Source organism: Podarcis bocagei (assembly GCF_964188305.1).
Source record: "Podarcis bocagei genome assembly, chromosome: Z".
Lineage (NCBI taxonomy): Eukaryota > Metazoa > Chordata > Lepidosauria > Squamata > Lacertidae > Podarcis > Podarcis bocagei.
This window is the reverse complement of record NC_138140.1, coordinates 52,025,012-52,050,033: the sequence shown is the minus strand read 5'-3', so window position 1 is coordinate 52,050,033 and position 25,022 is coordinate 52,025,012. Positions and strand designations below refer to the sequence as shown.

General features: G+C 45.1%; 1 protein-coding gene and 1 long non-coding RNA gene across 2 annotated transcripts in view; one reads left to right on the top strand and one right to left on the bottom strand.

The window, feature by feature from the left end:
- HS6ST2 (heparan sulfate 6-O-sulfotransferase 2) overlaps positions 1–25,022 on the top strand; it is a 166,554-nt gene that overhangs the window by 125,461 nt on the left and 16,071 nt on the right. The gene's annotated exons all lie outside the window — the stretch shown is intronic.
- The window catches only part of LOC308579434, a 38,582-nt gene continuing 38,191 nt past the window's right edge, over positions 24,632–25,022 (bottom strand). Inside the window, exon 4 of the long non-coding RNA XR_014004470.1 lies at positions 24,632–24,646. This is a non-coding gene — a long non-coding RNA (uncharacterized lncRNA). The remainder of the gene's footprint in view (positions 24,647–25,022) is intronic.

Sequence of the window (25,022 nt, the reverse complement as noted above, 5' to 3'; positions counted from 1 at the left end):
TCTGGGGTTGCGGTACTCATCTCGCTTTACTGGCCGAGGGAGCTGGCGTTTGTCCGCAGACAGTTTTTCTGGGTCATGTGGCCAGCATGACTAAGCCACTTCTGGCAAACCAGAGCAGCGCCTGGAAACTCCGTTTACCTTCCCGCTGGAGCGGTACCTATTTATCTACTTGCACTTTGACGTGCTTTCGAACTGCTAGTTTGGCAGAAGCTGGGACTGAGCAATGGGAGCTCACCTCATCGCGGGGATTCGAACCGCCGACCTTCTGATCGTCAAGCCCTAGGCTCTGTGGTTTAGACCACAGCGCCACCCAAGTCCCATGCCATACCACCATAGAATCATAGAATTGACGTACTGGAAGGGAATCCCCCAAAGGCCATTTAGCCTAACCCTCTGCAGGAATTGCAGCTGAAGAATCCCTGACAGATGGCCATCCAAACTCTGCTTAAAAACCTCCAGTGAGGTTTGGAGGGAGTCCCTGCAGAAGTGTAATCCACAGCCTAGCACTGCCTGAAGGACCTCCTCATCTGTCTTGAGTCTCCCTCCCTAGATATGCTTGGCAAGTCAAATGCTGGACCTTCTTTTGGGGATAGGGGCTTCAGGTGGTCACAGCACAAAAGCTGTTGCAGCCCACAAAGCTGCGTGGAGGTTGAAAAGAGAGGGTGGGCAGCAGAACAACCAGGGCTGCATTGAGACCCTCATTCTCAGAGCATTGCATCTCTGGCTTTCCCTGCAGCGGCCGGCGTCTCACTCACTCACTCACTGCATTCCTGGAGCTTCCTATTTACAGTAAAACCTCTTAATGGAGCCCAAATGGATCAATTGAGGAGCGCGGTCACCAGACCACTTACCACAGCTTCACGTCAATGCCCTTTTAGCTCCTTGGAAAGTTAATAGTTCCACCCAGCAGCAAAGAATGATACGAGCTCAGGTCTGGAGCCTAGTTGTGCACATCTAAAGGCTAACACTACAATCAGAAACACTTTTCTCAGGAAACTCCAGGAACTGTAGCTCTGTGAAGAGAATAGTGGGGTCTCCTAACACTTCTCAGCAAAATAAAGCTCCCAGGGTCCTTTTTTGTGGTGGTGAGAAGCCACGACTGTTAAAAGTGGTATTATAGACCTTTAAATATATGGTATAGATATGACCTTGCTTTCAGATAGCGACTTATATTCCTTCCCACTCCAGAAAAAAGTGTTTGGGTCGTGGCCTAAATACTTTGCATCTTTTCCTCCCCTGGCTTGTTTCACTGTGATTCGTCTAGATATCTGGGCGCAGGACTAGGGTCCACCTGCCTCAGCGCTTCCTCCTCCAGGGATCATAGAATCATAGAATCATAGAGTTGGAAGAGACCACAAGGGTCATCAAGTCCAACCCCCTGCCAAGCAGGAAACACCACCAGAGCACTCCTGACATATGGTTGTCAAGCCTCTGCTTAAAGACCTCCAAAGTAGGAGACTCCACCACACTCCTTGGCAGCAAATTCCACTGTCGAACAGCTCTTACTGTCAGGAAGTTCTTCCTAATGTTTAGGTGGAATCTTCTTTCTTGTAGTTTGGCTCCATTGCTCCGTGTCCGCTTCTCTGGAGCAGCAGAAAACAACCTTTCTCCCTCCTCTGTGTGACATCCTTTTATATATTTGAACATGGCTATCATATCACCCCTTAACCTCCTCTTCTCCAGGCTAAACATGCCCAGCTCCCTTAGCCGTTCCTCATAAGGCATCGTTTCCAGGCCTTTGACTATTTTGGTTGCCCTCCTCTGGACACGTTCCAGTTTGTCAGTGTCCTTCTTGAACTGTGGTGCCCAGAACTGGACACAGTACTCCAGGTGAGGTCTGACCAGAGCAGAATACAGTGGCACTATTACTTCCCTTGATCTAGATGCTATACTCCTATTGATGCAGCCCAGAATTGCATTGGCTTTTTTAGCTGCCGCGTCACACTGTTGGCTCATGTCAAGTTTGTGGTCAACCAAGACTCCTAGATCCTTTTCACATGTACTGCTCTCAAGCCAGGTGTCCCCCATCTTGTATTTGTGCCTCTCATTTTTTTGCCCAAGTGCAATACTTTACATTTCTCCCTGTTAAAATTCATCTTGTTTGTTTTTGCCCAGTTCTCTAATCTGTCAAGGTCGTTTTGAAGTGTGATCCTGTCCTCTGGGGTGTTAGCCACCCCTCCCAGTTTGGTGTCATCTGCAAATTTGATCAGGATGCCCTTGAGTCCACCATCCAAGTCGTTGATAAAGATGTTGAATAAGACCGGGCCCAAGACAGAACCCTGTGGCACCCCACTAGTCACTCTTCTCCAGGATGAAGAGGAACCATTGATGAGCACCCTTTGGGTTCGGTCAGTCAGCCAGTTACAAATCCACTGAGTCAAGACCGCATTTTACCAGCTTCTTTACAAGAATATCATGGGGCACCTTGTCAAATGCCTTGCTGAAATCAAGGTAGGCTACATCCACTGCATTCCCTTCATCTACCAGGCTTGTAATTCTGTCAAAAAACGAGATCAGGTTAGTCTGACATGACTTATTTTTCAGAAATCCATGCTGACTATTGGTGATCACAGCATTCCTTTCTAGGTGCTCACAGACTGTTTTCTTAATGATCTGCTCCAGAATCTTCCCTGGTATTGATGTCAGACTGACTGGGCGGTAATTATTTGGGTCCTCTCTTTCCCCCTTTTTGAAAATAGGGACAACATTTGCCCTCCTCCAGTCTGCCGGGACTTCGCCTGTTCTCCAGGAATTCTCAAAGATGACTGCCAGTGGTTCTGAGATCACATCTGCCAGTTCTTTTAATACTCTTGGATGCAGTTCATCTGGCCCTGGAGACTTGAATACATCTAGACTAGCCAAATATTCTTGTACTATCTCCTTAGTTATTCTGGGCTGTGTTTGCTTTGCTGAATCATTTGCTCCAAATTCTTCAGGTCGGGCATTGTTTTCTTTATCGGAGAAGACTGAGGCAAAGAAGGCATTGAGGAGTTCAGCCCTTTCTGTGTCCCCTGTTTGCATTTCACCATCTTCTCCTCTGAGTGACCCCACTGTTTCTTTGTTCTTCCTTTTGCTACGAACATACCCATAAAAGCCTTTTTTGTTGCTTTTAACCTCTCTAGCAAGCCTGAGTTCATTCTGTGCTTTAGCTTTTCTGACTTTGTGTCTACACGTGCTGGCTATTTGTTTGAATTCCTCTTTGGTGGTTTCCCCCCTTTTCCATTTTTTGTACATATCCTTTTTTAATCTTAATTCAGTTAAAAGTTCTTTAGATAGCCACCCTGGCTTCTTTAGGCACCTTCCATGTTTCCGTCTCATTGGTATTGCCTGAAGTTGTGCTTTTACTATCTCCCTCTTAACAAACTCCCAGCCATCATGAACTCCCTTTCCTTTTAGTATTGCTGTCCATGGAATCTCACCCAGCACTTCCCTAAGTTTTATGAAGTCGGCTTTCTTAAAGTCAAGAAATTGAGTCCTAGTATGCTTGGCTGCTCCTTTCCGCTGTATAGTAAACTTCAGAAGAGCATGATCACTCGCACCTAATGATCCTTCCACTTCTACCCCACTAACCAGGTCATCAACATTGGTTAGGACCAGATCTAAAATGGCTGTTCCTCTTGTTGCTTCTCCCACTTTCTGGACAATGAAGTTGTCTGCAAGGCCAGTGAGGAATCTGTTTGACCTTATGCTCTTGGCTGAGTTTGACGTCCAACAAATATCCGGGTAATTGAAGTCCCCCATTACTACTATCTCCCTTCCTTTTGCATGCTTGGCCATCTGTTAGAATCATAGAATCATAGAATCATAGAGTTGGAAGAGACCACAAGGGCCATCGAGTCCAACCCCCTGCCAAGCAGGAAACACCATCAGAGCACTCCTGACATATGGTTGTCAAGCCTCTGCTTAAAGACCTCCAAAGTAGGAGACTCCACCACACTCCTTGGCAGCAAATTCCACTGTCGAACAGCTCTTACTGTCAGGAAGTTCTTCCTAATGTTTAGGTGGAATCTTCTTTCTTGTAGTTTGGTTCCATTGCTCCGTGTCCGCTTCTCTGGAGCAGCAGAAAACAACCTTTCTCCCTCCTCTATGTGACATCCTTTTATATATTTGAACATGGCTATCATATCACCCCTTAACCTCCTCTTCTCCAGGCTAAACATGCCCAGCTCCCTTAGCCGTTCCTCATAAGGCATCGTTTCCAGGCCTTTGACCATTTTGGTTGCCCTCCTCTGGACACGTTCCAGTTTGTCAGTGTCCTTCTTGAATTGTGGTGCCCAGAACTGGACACAGTACTCCAGGTGTGGTCTGACCAGAGCAGAATACAGTGGCACTATTACTTCCCTTGATCTAGATGCTATACTCCTATTGATGCAGCCCAGAATTGCATTGGCTTTTTTAGCTGCCGCGTCACACTGTTGGCTCATGTCAAGTTTGTGGTCAACCAAGACTCCTAGATCCTTTTCACATGTACTGCTCTCAAGCCAGGTGTCACCCATCTTGTATTTGTGCCTCTCATTTTTTTTGCCCAAGTGCAATACTTTACATTTCTCCCTGTTAAAATTCATTTTGTTTGTTTTTGCCCAGTTCTCTAATCTGTCAAGGTCGTTTTGAAGTGTGATCCTGTCCTCTGGGGTGTTAGCCACCCCTCCCAGTTTGGTGTCATCTGCAAATTTGATCAGGATGCCCTTGAGTCCATCATCCAAGTCGTTGATAAAGATGTTAAATAAGACCGGGCCCAAGACAGAACCCTGTGGCACCCCACTAGTCACTCTTCTCCAGGATGAAGAGGAACCATTGATGAGCACCCTTTGGGTTCGGTCAGTCAGCCAGTTACAAATCCACTGAGTGGTAGCAGAGTCAAGACCGCATTTTACCAGCTTCTTTACAAGAATGTCATGGGGCACCTTGTCAAATGCCTTACTGAAATCAAGGTAGGCTATATCCACTGAGTTCCCTTCATCTACCAGGCTTGTAATTCTGTCAAAAAATGAGATCAGGTTAGTCTGACATGACTTATTTTTCAGAAATCCATGCTGACTATTGGTGATCACAGCATTCCTTTCTAGGTGCTCACAGACTGTTTGCTTAATGATCTGCTCCAGAATCTTCCCTGCTATTGATGTCAGACTGACTGGGCGGTAATTATTTGGGTCCTCTCTTTTCCCCTTTTTGAAAATAGGGACAACATTTGCCCTCCTCCAGTCTGCCGGGACTTCGCCTGTTCTCCAGGAATTCTCGAAGATGACTGCCAGTGGTTCTGAGATCACATCTGCCAGTTCTTTTAATACTCTTGGATGCAGTTCATCTGGCCCTGGAGACTTGAATACATCTAAACTAGCCAAATATTCTTGTACTGTCTCCTTAGTTATTCTGGGCTGTGTTTCCTTTGCAGAATCATTTGCTCCAAATTCTTCAGGTCGGGCATTGTTTTCTTTATCGGAGAAGACTGAGGCAAAGAAGGCATTGAGGAGTTCAGCCCTTTCTGTGTCCCCTGTTTGCATTTCACCATCTTCTCCTCTGAGTGACCCCACTGTTTCTTTGTTCTTCCTTTTGCTACGAACATACCCATAAAAGCCTTTTTTGTTGCTTTTAACCTCTCTAGCAAGCCTGAGTTCATTCTGTGCTTTAGCTTTTTTGACTTTGTGTCTACACGTGCTGGCTATTTGTTTGAATTCCTCTTTGGTGGTTTCCCCCCTTTTCCATTTTTTGTACACATCCTTTTTTAATCTTAATTCAGTTAAAAGTTCTTTAGATAGCCACCCTGGCTTCTTTAGGCACCTTCCATGTTTCCGTCTCATTGGTATTGCCTGACGTTGTGCTTTTACTATCTCCCTCTTAACAAACTCCCAGCCATCATGAACTCCCTTTCCTTTTAGTATTGCTGTCCATGGGATCTCACCCAGCACTTCCCTAAGTTTTATGAAGTCGGCTTTCTTAAAGTCAAGAAATTGAGTCCTAGTATGCTTGGCTGCTCCTTTCCGCTGTATAGTAAACTTCAGAAGAGCATGATCACTCGCGCCTAATGATCCTTCCACTTCTACCCCACTAACCAGGTCATCAACATTGGTTAGGACCAGATCTAAAATGGCTGTTCCTCTTGTTGCTTCTCCCACTTTCTGGACAATGAAGTTGTCTGCAAGGCCAGTGAGGAATCTGTTTGACCTTATGCTCTTGGCTGAGTTTGACGTCCAACAAATATCCGGGTAATTGAAGTCCCCCATTACTACTATCTCCCTTCCTTTTGCATGCTTGGCCATCTGTTCCAGGAAGGCATCATCTATGTCCTCCGTTTGGCTTGGGGATCTATAGTAAACTCCCACAATGAGGTCTCTGTTATTCTTCTCTCCCTTAATTTTGACCCAAATGCTCTCACTTTGGCTTTGAGGTTCTAAATCTTGGATCTCTTCACAGGTATACACATCCCTGACATATAACGCCACTCCTCCTCCTTTCTTGTCTGGTCTGTTTCTCTGAAATAGATTGTATCCCCCCATTATTACATTCCAATCGTGGGACTTATCCCACCAGGTTTCAGTGATGCCTATTATGTCATATTTAGTTTGCTGTACCAAGAGCTCAAGCTCATCTTGTTTATTTCCCATGCTTTGCGCATTAGTGTACAGACATTGAAGTCCATTAATCATTCCCCCGTGTCTCTTATTTAAGGATTTTTTCCTCCCACCACTAGGTCCGCGTGCTGTTTGCTCCATTTGGTCTATGACATTTGGATGATCATCTTCATTAATTGATAGACTCCTACCTTCAGGAGCACTGTCTCCCTCCCCCACATTAGTCAGTTTAAAGCCCTCCTGATGAGGTTTCTGAGATTTTTGGCAAAAACATTCCTCCCAACCGTTGTGAGGTGCAGCCCATCACTTGCCAGAAGTCCATCTTCAAGAAACTGCAGTCCGTGATCTAAGAATCCAAACCGTTCCTGTTTACACCATTTGCGAAGCCAGCTGTTCACTTCCACTATTTTCCCCTCTCTCCCTGGGCCACATCGTTCAACTGGGAGGACAGACGAGATGACTATTTGTGCATTTAGTTGCTTCAATTTCCTGCCGAGAGCCTCGTAGTCTCTTTTGATCTTCTGGAGGCTATTGCTTGCAGTGTCATTGGTTCCCACATGAACCAAGAGGAAGGGGTATTTGTCAGTGGGTTTTATGATTCCTTGCAGTCGTTCAGTTACATCTTGGATCTTAGCCCCGGGGAGACAGCACACTTCCCGAGACATCTTGTCAGGCCCACAGATCACTGCTTCTGTTCCCCTCAGTAGGGAATCCCCTATCACCACTACACGCCTCCTCTTGGGTTTGGTCGGGGTTCTTCCGTGAGCTGTCCGTTCCAAGGTCGCCTGCACATTCCCTGAGGACTGACTTTGCTGCTCGTCTTCATATACCTGATTGACTGTAATGAGGGAGAGATCCTCAAATGGAGTCTGCTCTTCGTCTTTCATGCTAGGGGAGAGGACCTCAAAGCGATTGTGTATTTCTAAACAATCAGAGTGAACCCTGGGCCTCCTACTTCTTTGAGTCACGTTTCTCCATATATCTGGCTCCTGTGTTGGTGAACTATCCTCCTTCTCAGGGGAGTCCCCTGTCTCCTCCTTGGTGGGGACGGTGTGCTCTGTTGCTTCCAAGAAGAGCTCCAGCTCTCTAATTCTTTGGAGCCTAGCTACACGTTCCTCTAGTTGCTGGACTTTGTCTTTTAAAAGGGCAATCAACATGCAATTGGTGCAGGTAAAGCTGCCTGCAACCTTTGGCAAGATGGCAAACATTGCGCAGGAATCGCAGGCGACTGCAGCTGTTCCCTCCCCTTCCATCTTGAGATCGTGTCGTTGGGGGTGGCTACAGAGGTCCTCCATCATAAAAAGCTTGAAGACAGGACAAATAACTTCCCCCACAAAAAAACACCTAGGTCTCCCCCAACAAACGTTTGAGACTAGCTCCCCTAAATCTAAAAGATGGGTATAACTGCGCGCGCCGCTAGGCGCGCGCCGCTACCCTGCAAACTCTGAGAAGCTCCTCCCACAGCTAATCCCCTGCCTCAACAGAAACCCTGCCCCCTCTGACCTTTGCACAGGGAAAACAGCTAATCAGCCACAAAGAAACACAAGCACACAAGAGAAAACCCTTTTTGCTCCTTCTTCAACTGCTTTCCTGCTAGCTCTGATAAGCTCCTCCCACAGCTAATCACCTTCCTCAACAGAAACCCTGCCCCCTCTGACCTTTGCACAGGGAAAACAGCTAATCAGCCACAAAGAAACACACACACACACACACACAAGAAAACCCTTTTTGCTCCTTCTTCAACTGCTGCCCTGAAAATGGGCAGGCTCCACTTTGTTCTTCTACTGAAACCCCAAGAGGCTCCGGCGGAAGCCCTTCCCCCAGGCCACCCAGACTGGCGCAGCCCAAGGCGCAGGTTTGCCACCTCCATGAGAGCTACGCTTGAGGGCCCTGCCAAATCCAGGATCCGTCCCTGTGAGAGAGGCTTTTTATATTGAGCATTTAGGAAGAACTACACTTAACGTGGCAAGACTGACAGCTGCGGAGGTGCGAGGCAGAGGAACACTCTGGTATTAATTAACTCATCCTGCTTGGAGCAGATATTGATTTGTTTTTACAGATCTTTGATAAGCCCCTGATTAGGATTCTATGGAGGTAGGGCACTTCCCTGCCCTCCGAAGACGAGAGCAAACTGTAATTATAAACTAATTGTGCCTCCTTTCTCCGAAAAGGAGTATACTTTTGCCTGTTTGATGAATTTCTTGTTTGTACATTGCTGACAGCCCAGCTTTTCCCAGAGCGTTTGTTCATATCACTTTTTTTATTCATTTCTCTCTCGCTCCCTCTCTCACTCAGCCAGAGATACAGACACACACAATGGGTTGTTGGGCTTTGTGTTTTGTCCTCCCCCCATGCTTAACCCTCTCTGCTCCTCAAGCTCAAATGCAAACTCAAAATGCAACAGAATCAGGCTGCTCCATGTTTTTCTAACCTATTGGGTCATTGGGGGAAACTGTCAATCAGTGGTCAATCGCCAGCAAGGGCTGGAAGACCTGCCTGAAACACTGGAGAACTACAGTGCTGAGCTGGAAGGGTGTTTGGGGAAAGTGTCAAGAGCCTTGCATGCAGGTGGTCTCAGGTTCAATCCCCAAAGAGGCTAGTAATGAGTGTCAGTGGACTGAAATAAATAGTGCATTAAAAAGAACATATCAGTGCAATGTACTTAATGCATGTTTTTTAATTATTATTTTGGGGGTGAGCTTGCAGAGTATAGCTGCATTCTCATGAATACTGAGCAGGGGAGTATTCTGGAGCAAATGCTACACTTGTGTGTTGACCATCTGCCAGGATAGCTCAATCAGTAGAGCATGAGACTCTTCATCATAGGGTGGTGGGTTTGAGCCCTATGTTGGGTAAACGATTCCTGCATTGCAGGGGGTTAGACTAGGTGACCCTCATGGTCCCTTCCAACTCTGTGATTCTATGATCTTCCAGTAGGTCTTGGAGAGACCCCTGCCTGAAGCCAGCCTGGCCCCAAGGGTCAGGGATGGAGCTAGTAGCAGCCTGAAACACCTGAAGGGCACCACATTGCCTACCTCTGAGGCCCTCTTTCTCCCAGGCCCCACTAAATGCTTGAGCCCTGGCTGGCCGGGGGGGGGGAGAGTACTTTTGATCTCCACTTCTCTTTTATATTTCATATTCTAGCTCTCCTGGTGTCTGAAACGGGCTTTTGAAAGTGAACTCTTACCATTTTAGATACCAGCATTTTTAAATGCATGCAGGTGTCCAGGTATTTCAGTGCAGTGTACATATTTAGCAATACTTTCCTTTCATAGTTTTAGTCTTTATCCATTAGCCTGTTAATAATTTGGCATCATTTCTCTCCTGCTGGGAAATATTTATACTTACAACTGGTAGCGTAATTTTTCAACTTGACAGTTTTCATTTTTTTTTATTTAGAAAAGGGAGTGTGCTTAGGAATGTGTGTGAGAATGAATATAACCAGGCATTTAGCCTACATGTGCTGTGAGTATGTGATCTTGTTTTCTGAGCTTAAATGAGGTGAACACTCTTAACTATAACATGGGTTTAGGGAGGCGATGAAAAGCGACAGGTTTGGACTATTGGCAGCGTGGCTAGCCCAACTAAGATCTTGCAGCTCAGTGCCCAAACACCTGCACTGCATGTAGAAGGCTCCAGGTTGAATCCCTGCTGGTATCTGCAGGTAGGGCTAGGAGTGCCCCCTGCCTGAAATCATGGAGAGCAGCTGCTAGTCAGTGTTGACAATATTGAGTCTCATGGACCAGTGGCCTGACTCAATACAAGGCAGAGTCCTATGTACCTGTGCAGGAAAGTCCCAGATTCAACCCACCTGAAAGAATCAGGCAGCAGCGGAACAGAAAAAATTATTCTCTGCTTGGCGCCCAGGAAAGCGACTGGGAAGAGTAGACAATATTGACAGAGTAGACAATATTGGGCTAGCCCAGCCTTTCTCAAACTCGGATTCCCAGATGTTATTGAAGTACAACTCCCATTATTCCTGGCCAGAACAGCCAATGGTCAGGGATGATGGGAGTTGAAGTCCAATAACATCTGGGAATCCAAATTTGAGAAAGGCTGGGCTAGGTGAATAAATAGTTCGGCTTGGTACAAGCTATGCTCATCTCCTTTCATGGGGAGGAAAGGTAAGGGCTCTAAATATACCTCACCCCCTGATTCTCTGAATATATGGACCATGAACCAAATAATGACTATTTCCTGTAAGTGGATTATTGCATAGGGCAGCCTTCACCAACCTGGGGTTCTCCAGATGTTTTGGACTACAACTCCCATCAGCCTGAGTCAATGTGGCCATTCTAGGTGGATCAGATGGGAATTGTAGTCTAAAACATTTGGAGGGTGTCAAGTTGATGACAGTTGCCTTTGAATGGTATGGAGGATCACAATAAATCATGGGAGGAGAACCCTCCTGCATAACTCTCCACCTTACAGTGTTTGGTGCAGGTTGGTTGATTTAGATGTAAATGAATTTTACATCTAATGAGAGGCACAAATACAAGATGGGTGACACCTGGCTTGAGAGCAGTACATGTGAAAAGGATCTAGGAGTCTTGGTTGACCACAAACTTGACATGAGCCAACAGTGTGACGCGGCAGCTAAAAAAGCCAATGCAATTCTGGGCTGCATCAATAGGAGTATAGCATCTAGATCAAGGGAAGTAATAGTGCCACTGTATTCTGCTCTGGTCAGACCACACCTGGAGTACTGTGTCCAGTTCTGGGCACCACAATTCAAGAAGGACACTGACAAACTGGAACGTGTCCAGAGGAGGGCAACCAAAATGGTCAAAGGCCTGGAAACGATGCCTTATGAGGAACGGCTAAGGGAGCTGGGCATGTTTAGCCTGGAGAAGAGGAGGTTAAGGGGTGATATGATAGCCATGTTCAAATATATAAAAGGATGTCACATAGAGGAGGGAGAAAGGTTGTTTTCTGCTGCTCCAGAGAAGCGGACACGGAGCAATGGAACCAAACTACAAGAAAGAAGATTCCACCTAAACATTAGGAAGAACTTCCTGACAGTAAGAGCTGTTCGACAGTGGAATTTGCTGCCAAGGAGTGTGGTGGAGTCTCCTACTTTGGAGGTCTTTAAGCAGAGGCTTGACAACCATATGTCAGGAGTGCTCTGATGGTGTTTCCTGCTTGGCAGGGGGTTGGACTCGATGGCCCTTGTGGTCTCTTCCAACTCTATGATTCTATGATTCTATGATTCTATGAATTTACTTCCTGCCTCTTCTCTTCCACCGACTTATCATGAAGATTTCTTTCTTTCTTTCTTTCTTTCTTTCTTTCTTTCTTTCTTTCTTTCTTTCTTTCTTTCAAAAAAATATTTATTAAGTTTTCCAAATTAACAATCCAATAAAGGTCACATTAAAAACATTCAGAATTATAAAATAATCAAGCAGTCCAAATATTAAGCCAAATCATAAATCTTTGTTTGACTTCTCATGTTCTGAGGTCAGAGGATTGCAATCATCTCACATTTGCGCTGCTTTCTTAATTAGTCCAGGTGGTTACTATAAATCAAACCGATGTTAATCCTTTGTTCACTTTCACAGCCTCTGAGTTTGTCCAGCAAGCGAGTTATATCAACAGTATGTTTCTGTGTGTTTGTTTATTTTCTTCCATATCTTTCACTTTCACTTCTTCATGCCAATACGACACATCCCAAAATGGAGGAAATCTGGCTTTCTGCCAATTGTTCCAGGCAGATGTCCAAACCTCTTCGTTTCATCTCATACCAGAACAGATAAGCCTGCACTTTGGCTAGAAGCCTCAGTTTCCATCTTCCGCTCTTAACAGTCCATCAGAATTAATTGCAAATTTATAAATCTTTTCCACCCAGTTAATAATTAGATTAAAATTATATCAGTATTACAGTACAGTACAGTCTCGCTTGCGTACATAATCAATCGGTATTCAGACTTTCCAGGGGGATCCGCCAAGTAAAATAGCAAATACGCATTATATCAAAAAACAAAAACAAAGGAGGCTCCCCCCGCCCCCGCTTTCCGTTCCAAAATACCAGTTACATAATAAAGATAGTCTCTCTTCCACTCTAACCCTTTAGCTCCTCAGTGGCTGAATCAGCTGGCAGAGTAGTTTATCTCCCCTCACTCAGAGCATGCCCATTAATTAAGTCCAAATTATCATCTTAAAAAATAGGAGTTCGTTTGCTCATGGAGGCAACTTTGGAGAGCTGCCAAAGAGACACACGGTGTTTTCCACCCAGCGCCCCCGGTGCCCTCATTCCTACCAGATTGGGGGCAGGTGTTGGGCAATCTGTGGGTGAAGCTGCCTCCCCCAGCCCTGGGGGGGGGGGGGGTTGGGAGGATGATTACTCCCATCTCATCCTCAAAATATCCCATGTGAAACAGCTCAGATGTAATCAACAGCCTCCACCATGGCAAGCCAAACCGGAAGAAGATTTTTCTTTCTTATTATAGTTGCCTTGTCAGGACCTTACGGTCGGTGCTTCTCCTTCTCCTTCCTTGGCTTTCTGGGGATAAGAGCACTGGATATTCCTCTGTTTTTATTCAACAGTGCACCACAAGGGAATCCAGTTTGTTCAGATTTAAATGATATTCCTCCAATTATGTAATTCCATTATGAGTCGCGGGCATCCTTGCCCAGGCACGGAGTCTCCGCAGGTGGAACCATAATGGGACGTGTTGCTATTGCCATGTGGCGAGCACGGCTCTGATAGGGAGCATGACCTACCTCGCCAAGTTGTGTTTGTGGGGGTGGAGGAGGTGAAAAATAGCTCTGCCACGCCAGGGGCTGTAATCTGGCAGTAAGTTATAAGCTGTCTGACAGTGAGAACAAAGCCTCCCGGCAGCACAGGCACTTGTATTGGCCATATGTTTTATGTGTTCAGAATTTAGGCTGCGAATTCCACCGTTTTGAATGTGCAATTCCTCTGCACTTGTCACTTCCTTTACGGCCCTTGTGGGAGTCAGCTGCTGTGTTCTTAAAGACAGCCAGGTCCACATTCTTTAGCCACCAGCTCTGGAGTAGTCTCAAGTGAAGTGGGATTATTTCCAGAGAGTCGTGTGTTTTGAAATTTGTAGCTTCATGGTAAAAGAGTGCAAGTAGATAAATAGTCCCGCTCTGGCGGGAAGGTAAACGGCGTTTCCGTGCGCTGCTCTGGTTCGCCAGAAGCGGCTTAGTCATGCTGGCCACATGACCCGGAAGCTGTACGCCGGCTCCCTCGGCCAATAAAGCCACAACCCCAGAGTCGGCCACGACTGGACCTAACGGTCAGGGGTCCCTTTACCTTTACCTATATTGGATTGGATTGGTTGTAGGGTTTTGTAAGGCCTTGGGGAAGGGGCTGCTTGTAAGGGGAGAGACATAACTCAGTGGCAGAGAACCTGCCTTGCAAGCCGAAGGTCCCAGGTTCGATCTCTGGCATCGCCAGGTAGACCTGGAAGAGGCTGCCTCTTTGAAGCCCATCACTGCAGGGAATGCTGAGCTAGATGGACCAATGGTCTGACTCTGTATAAGGCGCCTTCCTGTGTTCCTAATGGCTGAAAACTGCCATTTGTAGAAGACTGATCTTCACAGAGAGCAACTCCACGGAAGTTGTAAAGGCAGCCTGGTCGGCTTCCAGGCTGAGGAGAACTCCCATGGGATCTGTTCCCAGAAAACATTTCCACTAAGGAATTGCCACAGAGATACCACAAGCCAAATGGTGGCTACCCTTTTCAGTTTTATGTGTGCAGAAGTGAAGATGAATGAAGGCATTCAGTGGCAAGATTGAGCTTTCTTTTCCTGCACCCTTTTTTAAATGAGAGCTGCTTTGATTTGGGCAATGGTTATTGCACACAGCAAAAGAGAAGTGACTTTGATAAAATGAAACCTAGACAGGACATTGTGCTGTTTTGCATTCTTGGTCTACGTTTTTGTCTTCTGGAACCAGATCAGATGATTCCCCAACTCACTCCCCCCACAAAAAATAAAAAATAAAATTCCTAATAAGCATGTGTGCTTGACTGCACTAAAGTTTCAGCTCTGTGAAGCAAAAGCTAAATTAAACAGCCATTTAGTTCATCTAAACAATGTGATCACGTGACAACCTAATCACTTGAAACTTCCATCACAGCAAACTAACTTTTCAACTCCAGCTGCTGGCTTTGGTGGTCATCTGCTTGTCCTGTTTGATCCTTTCCCTGTTCTTTAGGTCTTCCCATAGCTGTACACTCTCCTTGCAGCAACACTGCAGGATGGGCTTTTTAGTCTATACACTCAGTCCTTCTCACGTATCATGAACAGAGCACACCCAAGAACTATGGAAACTTGTCCAATAACAATGGACTACGGAGCCCACAATGCAATGCGATGAAGGACAAAATATGTATGCACAAAGACACCGACTTCTGAATAATTTTAGATACAAAAACCATGATGGCACAGCAGAAACCAGGTGGAACCTGCTTTAGCAATGCAGGTAAGTTCCACAGAAGCTGCATTTCCTCCCCCCTCCAGCTTCTGTTTGATTTTGTATGTGTTCTACTCCTACTTGGAGAGACATTTATCAGCAGAGTTTCAGCCTTTTCTCTCTGTCTCCAGAATGTTTCTACTGTGTTCTCTTAAGGTACCTGTAATTATGTTGTCTCTTTGTATGCTTTTGCTTTTAAATTATCTTGCTGCTGCTGCAAGATACTAATAAAATAAGGTCAGTCGTCTGCGGCAACCTGAGCTATTTTCAGCTGAGCATTGCCACCTCTGAGGATGAAAAAAACAACCTTGGCTCTTCTGCCGCTGCCCCCACAGAGAGTTCAGTTGTCGCACGTGTTATACTTCTAAGGAAAGATCATTTAGACCTTTTCACCAAGAACAGGAGGATGCTTGGGCCTCCAAGGTAGCAGGGGCAAGGCAGAAGCGCAGCAGGAGGATGCAAGGCACTCCTCTGGGTCCCTGTGAGGCAGGTAAACAGAGGGATTCCCCCAAGGTCTCTATGCAGTAAACAAGTCAGCTAATTGAGCTTGCCTCACTGGGATGAAAATATCAAGGGCACACTGAGGAGCTCGCTGGCCAGGTCTCTTAATGCTCTGAGATTATCAAAAGGGTTATCAAATGATAGAGGGAACTCACTGGGGACTGCTATGCAGGGACACAGGTGTCCAAACCCTGTTCTGCTGTGGAACCTACTGGCTCATTTGAAAACAAGAACAGAACTGTAACATGTGTAGCATTCTAACATCTTCAATCTTACTTATTTATTTGAAATATTTGTATACCACTTAATACTTAATACTGCCTCCATGCAGTTCACAAAATAACAAATGCAATGGGTTGTATACAGTGTTGGTGCTAAGGAAAAAGTTCCGTTAGTGTATTTTCTTGCACAATGAGCCTTCTCCTCCCGCACTCTGTGGACCCCCTAAAACTGTTCTGGGTTTTCCTTCAGGCCTCCAGAGCAGATATGGGGATGACCTAGGGAGTTGGGGGAGTCCCTTTGCGTGGTCAGGAACCTCTGCACTGTTTTCGGCTAGTGCAAGGATTTAGTTGAATACAGCCCAATATGTATAGATAACAAGCAATAAAACTGCAAAACTGAAATATAGTGCCATATAATAAAACAATACCATCCCACCAAAGCAAAAAATATAGCAACACAATTTGAGACATCTTTAGAGTCCGGAATCCCTTCGTTCCTTAGCCTCCCTACGTCCTGCCTTACAAAACAGCAATCGCCACAAACTGGCACAATCGCATCACACCCAGATTCTGTCATACATCTGCACAAATCATACAACACTGAGTACTGAACAAAGACATGCTGCAGAAACATCAGGAGCTCTCCTCTGTGTTACCACAAGTGGATAAGCACCAAACCATGGCAAAACAAAATACTGGCTCACATCCCTACACAGACTGACAGCAGCTCTCATGAATTCCCGACAGGGAGTCTCTCCCAGCCCTCCCAAGAGATGCCAAGGATTGAACCCAAGACCTTCTGCTTGCAAGGCAGATGATCTGGCACTGAACTTATGGCACAGAGAGACAGAAAGTCAGTGTGGTGCAGTATTTAGAGCGTTGAACTAGGAGAGACCAGCGTTCGAATCCCCACTTGGCAATCACGAAGCTCACTGTGTGTAACTTTGAGCCAGCCCCTGCCTCTCAGACTAACCTCCCTCACAGGGTTGTTGTGGGTGATAAATGAAGATGAGTGGGAGACCTATGAGCCACCTGAGCTCCTTGGATAAAAGCTGGGATATAAATACAATAAATAAATAAACAAATGCCCTGGTAACATTTTTTTAAATGCCCATTTTCATAGTTAACTTGACCTCACCCAACTGCTTTGGTTCCTTTTTATTTTTCTCGTTAGGAATCGAGCAGGAGTGGGGTTGGGAGGTGGAAGGGAGATGGTACTCACGACATCATGCTTGATGATCAGCAACACAGTAAAATTCATCAAGGGAACAGCGGCTGTATTGTAGAGAATCCAGGGCACCATCTGTTTCCTTCCTTGGTTGAAGTAACATTTGTACTTGATGATTAAAATGTTAGATGGGCATTTCCTTTGCTTTCCTTTTTGAATTAACCAATGCAGAGCATCACACCAACTCCTAAAAACATGTTTCATTTCGTTTTTTAGAGAGAGTCACACAGTAAGGAGTTCCATTGCTTGGGAACCTGTTTAAAGGTAAAGGTAAAGATAAAGGGACCCTTGACCGTTAGGTCCAGTCGCGGATGACTCTGGGGTTGTGGCGCTCATCTTGCTTTATTGGCTGAGGGAGCCGGCGTACAGCTTCCAGGTCATGTGGCCAGCATGACTAAGCCGCTTCTGGTGAACCAGAGCAGTGCACGGAAACACCGTTTACCTTCCCGCCGGAGTGGTACCTATTTATCTACTTGCACTTTGACGTGCTTTTGAATTGCTAGGTTGGCAGGAGCAGGGACCGAGCAACGGGAGCTCACCCCATCGTGGGGATTTGAACAGCCGACCTTCTGATCAGCCCCACCTGGAGATGTTGCCAGGGATTGAACCTGGGACCTTCTTCATGTGAAGCACATGTCCTACCGCTGAGCTGCATCCCTATCCCCTGGGTTACTATCCCCAAGTAAACAATTGCCGCCACCTCTCTTTTTTTGCATTTGATTTTCTCTGACCACAGTTTTTACAGCCCCCTCCACCCAATTTTACACACCCACACCTGTATCTCAGCATAACTCACAAAGTATACTCTAGCCCATTAAAACACATGGCATAATAAATCAGTTACTCTTAAGTTGCCACAAGACTGCTCTTTTTAATCTAACCTTACCTTCTTGCAGCTCAGTGATACAGCACCTGCATCGCATGCAGAAGGGCACAGGTTCAATCCTAGGCATTTACAGGTAGGACTGGGAATGCCCCCTTTTCTGAAACACAGGAGCATGCCTGCCAGTCCTTGCAGAGCAGGGGAAGGGACCTCCGGCCCTCCAGGCCTCTTGATGCAGCCCCTGGGGCCTTCCCCAGGGCATGCTCCTTTCTCAGACCACATCTTGGTCTTCCTTGGTCAGACCACACCTGTGGCAGCGAGTGCGAGAACTTACTTCATCCCTGTGCAAAGCCCTTGAATATAACAGGGAAATGGATGGTGCTTTGAACCCGTTCACATTTGAAACAAGGAGGCTGGAAGGGGCAGGCACCAGGCAAAGTCAGTCTGCACTTCCAGAGATGCTTCTACAAGGGAACTTGTGCAGAGGGTGGACTGGCATCTCGTATTTTAGGGGAACACTCCTCAGGCTGGAATCCCACAACACCAAAGCTTCCTTTCAAAATTCTGTAGCTTCCCAGTACTCAACAGAACAGATGCATGCAGTTCAGCCATCTCTCCCTCCTACGCAAGCACTGAGAGCTTGGCTTGTTAGGCTTACCAGTAGAAGTTTCAAGCGGCTCACAGAACAAGAAATAGAAATAGAAATAGAAATACTTTATTGTCACTGTACCGCCTGTTTAAGGGACGCAGGTGTGGTTTAGACAACACCTTTACCTTTACCACCTGTTTACAGTGAGATTAAACAAGCCCCCCCCCCAATCTCTCAGTCCTTGTTACACTCTGAGTGCTGTCCTACGACCACCAACCCCAAATGTCAGCTGCAATGTTGCTGTCTTCCATTCAGCAGCCTCACGGCCATGGGTAGAAACTGTTCTTTCACCTGTTGGTGTGGCATATCATGCTTCTATATCTCCTGCTCAAGGGCAGGAGATTGAAAGGATGCTGGCCAGGGTGTGAGTCATTCATGAGAATGTTCCTCGCTCTTCTGAGGCAACGGTCTCCTGCGATGACAACTAGCAGACTCAGGGGACAGCCCATGATATCCTTTTTTAAAAAAAAAATCATATTTATTAAAGTTTCCGATAAAAGTACAAAGAAAAAAGAAAAAGATAAAATACACTTAAAGCCTTACTTTCATTGCCAACGTTCTGGGACTCCTCCACCCCCCTCCCAACTGTATTCCCCTTTCATTAATTTGGTTCTACAAGCTCTCACTCCCAATTTAAAAACTTAATTTGCTTAACCCAATATCCAATTTGAATTATACAATCTTACCACCATCCCACATCATTAACAGAAAAAGAAAAAAAGATTTTTCCCCAAGATCCACCCCAGTTTCCTTCCACGAATTCCCTTTTTTAAACACATCCAATCAAAATAAAATGATATACAAGAGTTATATAAAGATATAGAAGATAAAAGATATAAAAAGATTCAAAAAATAGTTACACAGCCTTTGGATTCCCAATCTCCCCCCCCCCCCTTCCCCGGTTTGAATTCCCCATGTCCATCAGTCTGTATGTTGTCAGCCTGGAGGTCTCAAATCCATGGCCAGATTTCTCCCCAATTCCACCTTGCCGGTTTTCTTTTAATTTATTTATTTTAATGATATTTAACTTCAAACGTCCAATCTAAAAAAGGCCTTTAATTTCCTTGATCTTTACCGCTCCTCCCATTGTTCTTTCCATGTCGTAGTCAGTCCTTTGTTCTTTTTATTCCTCGCTTTCTCAGGTTTCTTGTCCTGTTCAGCTGCTAAAACGTTCTAATTCAGAAATCTGGTGCCTCTACAGAGGTTATTGTTGTTCAGGAACAAAAACTTACGTCCAGTCCCTTCCTTTCTTCAATAGAAAATTCTATTGTGTCCTTTTATATAAACACCTCTGTAGACAAAATACTGTTTCAGTTTTGCAGCTTTCCCAGAAGATAACAAGTCCTGTGCGAATCCAAGAGTATTTTTCCACTTACGACCGTTCTTGTAATGTCCCGAAACCCCTCTAGGGGGATTGTAGTAACTTTGTTTCCTCTAATCCAAAAGTCAAGTTGTTGTTCCTTATTTTCGACAGTTTATATCCAAATTGTAGCAAATTGTAACAAAATTAACCAGCAAAGTCCTCATAACAAAGTCCTCTTTATATTCTCCAACTTTGACAGCTACTTTGACAGCTGTCAAAGTCTCCGTCTCTCTTCACCAGGCTCTGCAAATCGCCCCGGTTCCCAGGGGGGGTTACCTTTTCCTTCTCACCCTCCACTCTTCTCCTCCAGCACAGTTCTTATAATTTCCCATCGTGGAATTAAAATTTTTTATCAAAAATATGCTTCTCTTTCGACCTTGGTTACCCAGTCCTTGTTTTAGAATGTTTACAATGGGGGGGGACTGACTTCCTTTTTGGATCACCCCCGCTCGTGCCGAATCCGAAAAAAAATTCTTTTTTTCTCCTTTTAAACCCGGTTTCCCAATTACTCACGGGTTGTTGTTGATAGTCCGAATTTTCAATGGAAGAAGTCAGCGCTCTCCGTCGAATGGCATGCGGCTTCGCTCGGCAGGGAAAGCAGAGGACTCACAGCACCACGCCACTCCCCGGCACCCGATCCGAAGCCTTTAAAAAGGCTCCTTCACGAGTCGGGAGGGCGCTAGCGGTGCCAGCCGAGTCACCCATGTCCACGGGCTCCGTGCCCATGGTTTTTAAGGGTCCCCGCGTCACCGGCGCGGTAGGACCCAGCCCCTGCCGAGCAGACTTCCTCCGGAGCTCGGAGGGAGTCCGCCATTCGGCGATGGCGCCAACCCGGAAGTCCCCAGCCCATGATATCCTGTGCTGTCTTCACCACCCTCTGTAGGGACTTTCTTTTTTTTTTTAATGATATTTATTAAGAGTTTTAGAATTACAGAAAAAACAGAGAAGAAAAAGAAAGAGAAACAATCCACAATCAAACAATACAAATTAATAAAAATCAAAATCAAAAAATAAAAACAAAGCACATAACACAACACAATCAAAAAGCAAAAATAAGCCACAAAAATTTAAAAACAAATCCAATATTCTCAAATCCTTATCTGTCATTACCTTCTTTCTTTGACCTCCTCACTCCTCCCTTTTTTTTGTATCCTAATTGTTAATAGTCACAGCAAATCCTTTCCATTTTTCATAATATTCTGTCATTACATTACCTTAATCTATTTTAACCTTATCTTACTATAAAAGACCCTAAAACTTAAAACTTAGATCTTATTTATACCAATTTCTCATAGCCATAAGATGTTCTTACCTAATTCTTTTAACATTTTTGCTAAAGTCAAATAATTTCATTCCAACATTTTTCTAACATTCATCAATTTTATAGGGCAATCCTAATAAAAAGAATTTTTTTTTCTTCCAATCTTCATCCAGCATCTCTTCCTCCTGGTCCCAGGTTTTGTCAGTCCTTTCTATCTCATCAATCTAGCGTATTAACCTGGTAATCTTCTGACCCTTAAGTCTCTTCCATGTCCCTTCCGCGGCTCTTCTTCATATTTTTACCTGTACTTTACTTTGTCTCCTGCTCCTTTCACTCGTGGGAACTCCAACTTGACAGTGTTTTTGACCCTTCTCAACAAATCAATCCCTTTTCCATGCTCCACACTAAACTCCATGTGGTATTTAAAAACATGTTTCAAAGTCCCTCCAGAATTAAGAGCCCCCACAACCCCAAACATCTCACGGCCCATTGCCAGACTTGAAAAGTCCAAACATCTCTGCATAGGGGGGTCTATCCAACCCTCCATTTCCAAACCAAACCAAACTTTATCTTTCCAAATCTGGCTTTTTCCAAGTTCATTTGTCAGCTCCAAGTACTCATGTTTCTGCTGGGCCGCAGCTCCCTCCATCTCTGGCGCCCGAGGTTCAACAACATCCTCTTCCCTCATCTGATCTCTCAGAGCACACTCCTGATTTGGTTCCTGGGTGGGCTCTATATAGTTACCCACTACCTGTCCGAAATTTCCGATCGCAGCAGTCATCAAGTCCGTCTTCTCGTGTAGCTGTTCCAGTAGGGCACTTGTTTTGCAGAAAGCACTCATCAGAGCTTCTGAATACATTGTTCTGCAAGGTCAGAAGTCTATTCCCACGATTGTAATCTGTTGCAGCTGTAGAGCTCCCCGATTCAGATTTAATAAGTTTCACAGGCTCCCTCTAGGGGAAGAACTTCTATTTGTTCTTTTCTTTTAGAGGCAGATCTAACAACAAAGTTTCCTTTTTCAGATATTTTGTCAATATTTGTTCCTTTAAAATGCAGAGGAGAACAATGGAATCACTATGTTTCTCTTCTTTTAACTATCTGTCAAAGACGTTTGTCTCTGGTCAATGAGCTTCCCAAAGAACGTCAGTCCTGACACCCGCTCCCAGGATCAAGACGGTGGAAAATTACTTTGCTTTACACTCTTTCTGCAGGTTTAAACAGTCCGGAAAAAAATCCCCCCTCTTCTCCTGCTTCTGAAGAGGGCTCAACAATTTTAAATGATGAAAGTTAATCCTTTATAAGCGATTTTCTGAACTCTAGTTTACCATATCTTTGCTTTAATCTGTCTACAAGAAACAGAAGGCTGACTTCCCGTTTAGACCTTCCCGTTTCAGTGCCAAATTGAGATGAATTTCTTAGTCCAATTTTCCTTTCTACTTGCAGATCATTATTCAAAGTCCAATTGTCCGAAATTAAAGTACTCACGGGTAATTGTTTTAAAAGCCAAATTGTCCCAGGAAAAAGGCAGCGCTCTCCTGCAACGGCTGTGCGGCTTCGCTCCACGGAAGAAGCAGTTGACTCTCAGCACCGCGCCACTTCCCCCTCTTCGTTCCAGAGCCCGTAAATGGGTTCCTTTACGGGTTGGGGGGTGCTACAGGTGCCCGCCGAGTCCCATGGTCACAGGCTTCATCCGCCTGTGATTTGTGAAAGGGTCCCTGCTTCGCCGTAGCGGGAAAGACCTGTTTTCCGTGGAGCTGGTCCCTCCGGATCAGAGGGAGTCCGCCATTACCGATGGCGCCACCCCGGAAGTCCCCTCTGTAGGGACTTTCGGTCCATGGCTGTCGAACCACCACACCGTAATACAGTATGAGAGAACACTTTCTATCGTGGACCGATAGAAGGAAATCATCAGTTGCTGTCTAACAAGAAGGACACTGACAAACTGGAACGTGTCCAGAGGAGGGCAACCAAAATGGTCAAAGGCCTGGAAACGATGCCTTATGAGGAACGGCTAAGGGAGCTGGGCATGTTTAGCCTGGAGAAGAGGAGGTTAAGGGGTGATATGATAGCCATGTTCAAATATATAAAAGGATGTCACATAGAGGAGGGAGAAAGGTTGTTTTCTGCTGCTCCAGAGAAGCGGACACGGAGCAATGGATCCAAACTACAAGAAAGAAGATTCCACCTAAACATTAGGAAGAACTTCCTGACAGTAAGAGCTGTTCGACAGTGGCATTTGCTGCCAAGGAGTGTGGTGGAGTCTCCTACTTTGGAGGTCTTTAAGCAGAGGCTTGACAACCATATGTCAGGAGTGCTCTGATGGTGTTTCCTGCTTGGCAGGGGGTTGGACTCGATGGCCCTTGTGGTCTCTTCCAACTCTATGATTCTATTCCATGAACATTGTTCTTTCACAAGACCCTAAGGAAATGAAGTCTCTGTTGGGCCTTCCTAACCACCTGGGCATCATTGACCTTCCAAGTAAGGTCTTCACTAAGATGGACTCCCAGGAATTTAAAGGAAGAGACTCTCTCCACACAGCCCCTCCGATATACAACAGGGCTAGCTCCCCTCTCTTCCTCCAAAAGTCCAACACCATCTCCTTTGTCTTGCCAATGTTTAGGTGCAGATTGTTCTCTGAGCACCATAATGGGTTTAATTACAGGCGGAGACGAATCTGTGCACAGGGGGGCACAGTAATTAAACCCATTATGGTGGTGTCATCAGCATACTTAATAATTGCAGTAGATGGGTCAGATGAAATGCCATCATATGTATACTGTGAACTGTGAAATAGAGAGTATCAGAAAGGAAAAGACTACGCCAGCTGCAGAAGGTAACTATTTTGCACATATTCCATGGCTACAGAGTAGAAAACATCTCTCTGGCTTAGTGTGAGCTCCTTGTGGTTTTCAGCCCTCTCAAATCCAACTTGTAGTGCCGTGATCGAATGGCAACTTGCAAAAGCCTGAATCTCTCTCCTTGAAGGAAGAGTTAGATGCTCGTCTCAGCTGTGGAAGTGAGGTTTTGTCTTGTGGAAAAACCTGAGTTTTAAATATTCTAATTGTCTGCTATAAAACTCTGACTTCCTCCCTGAGGGAGATGAGTGACTTTAGATCATTAACACCACAAGCCTCCTTGATGATTGCCATACTGTTTGCAAGTGACTTAATCAGGATGGGTTGTCTGACTGCCCCATTTTAATTTTATTGCCCTGATTAAGTTTCCTTAGCTGTTATGTGTTGCTTTTCCAATTCAATTAAACCAGAATCCCCTTCTATTACTCGGTAATACTGAGCGCCTTGGTGGGTTCAGGCAGCACTTGGTATTTTCACTTGATACCAGCACCCTGATCACAAACCCTGGCTGCATGGAATGAAATCCGTGGGAGCCTAAATTAAAATTGCAGAGCTCCAGGGCTGCAAAATACTCCGTTAGTCTTTTGTCTTCCGGCTGCAAATGTATTGGTATTTGGCACACTAATCAAGCTTGCTAAATCATCTTCTGCAATAATGCCCCCAACATTTGTGAATTTGTTGCTGTCTCCTTTCTTCTGAGTCACTTTTCTGGCATGGGAGAAAAGCCAATGAAATCCTATGAAAGAGGAGAATGTAATATTATTTATTATTTATTATGTTTATTATGTATTAAACTAGTTAGCCCCCCCCTTTTTTTCTACAAAAGTAACTTCCAGCACCTGCCTTTACTGCACTCTTTTTGGCAATGGCTTAAAACATTTTGCTTATGCAAAGCCTATCCAGACACATAGATGTTTATGTGTTTTAATTTACTGTTAATTCTAATTCTAATTATTTTTAATTTTTTATTGTTTTTAACTGTTCTTTATTGATAACTTTTAATATTTTTTTACAAATAACTGAGCAGTTTCACTACAAATAAGTGGTATATGAATTTTGTTAAAGAAATTAAATTAATGCTTTGTAAGGATGAAACTGGAGTATTGTTTGGA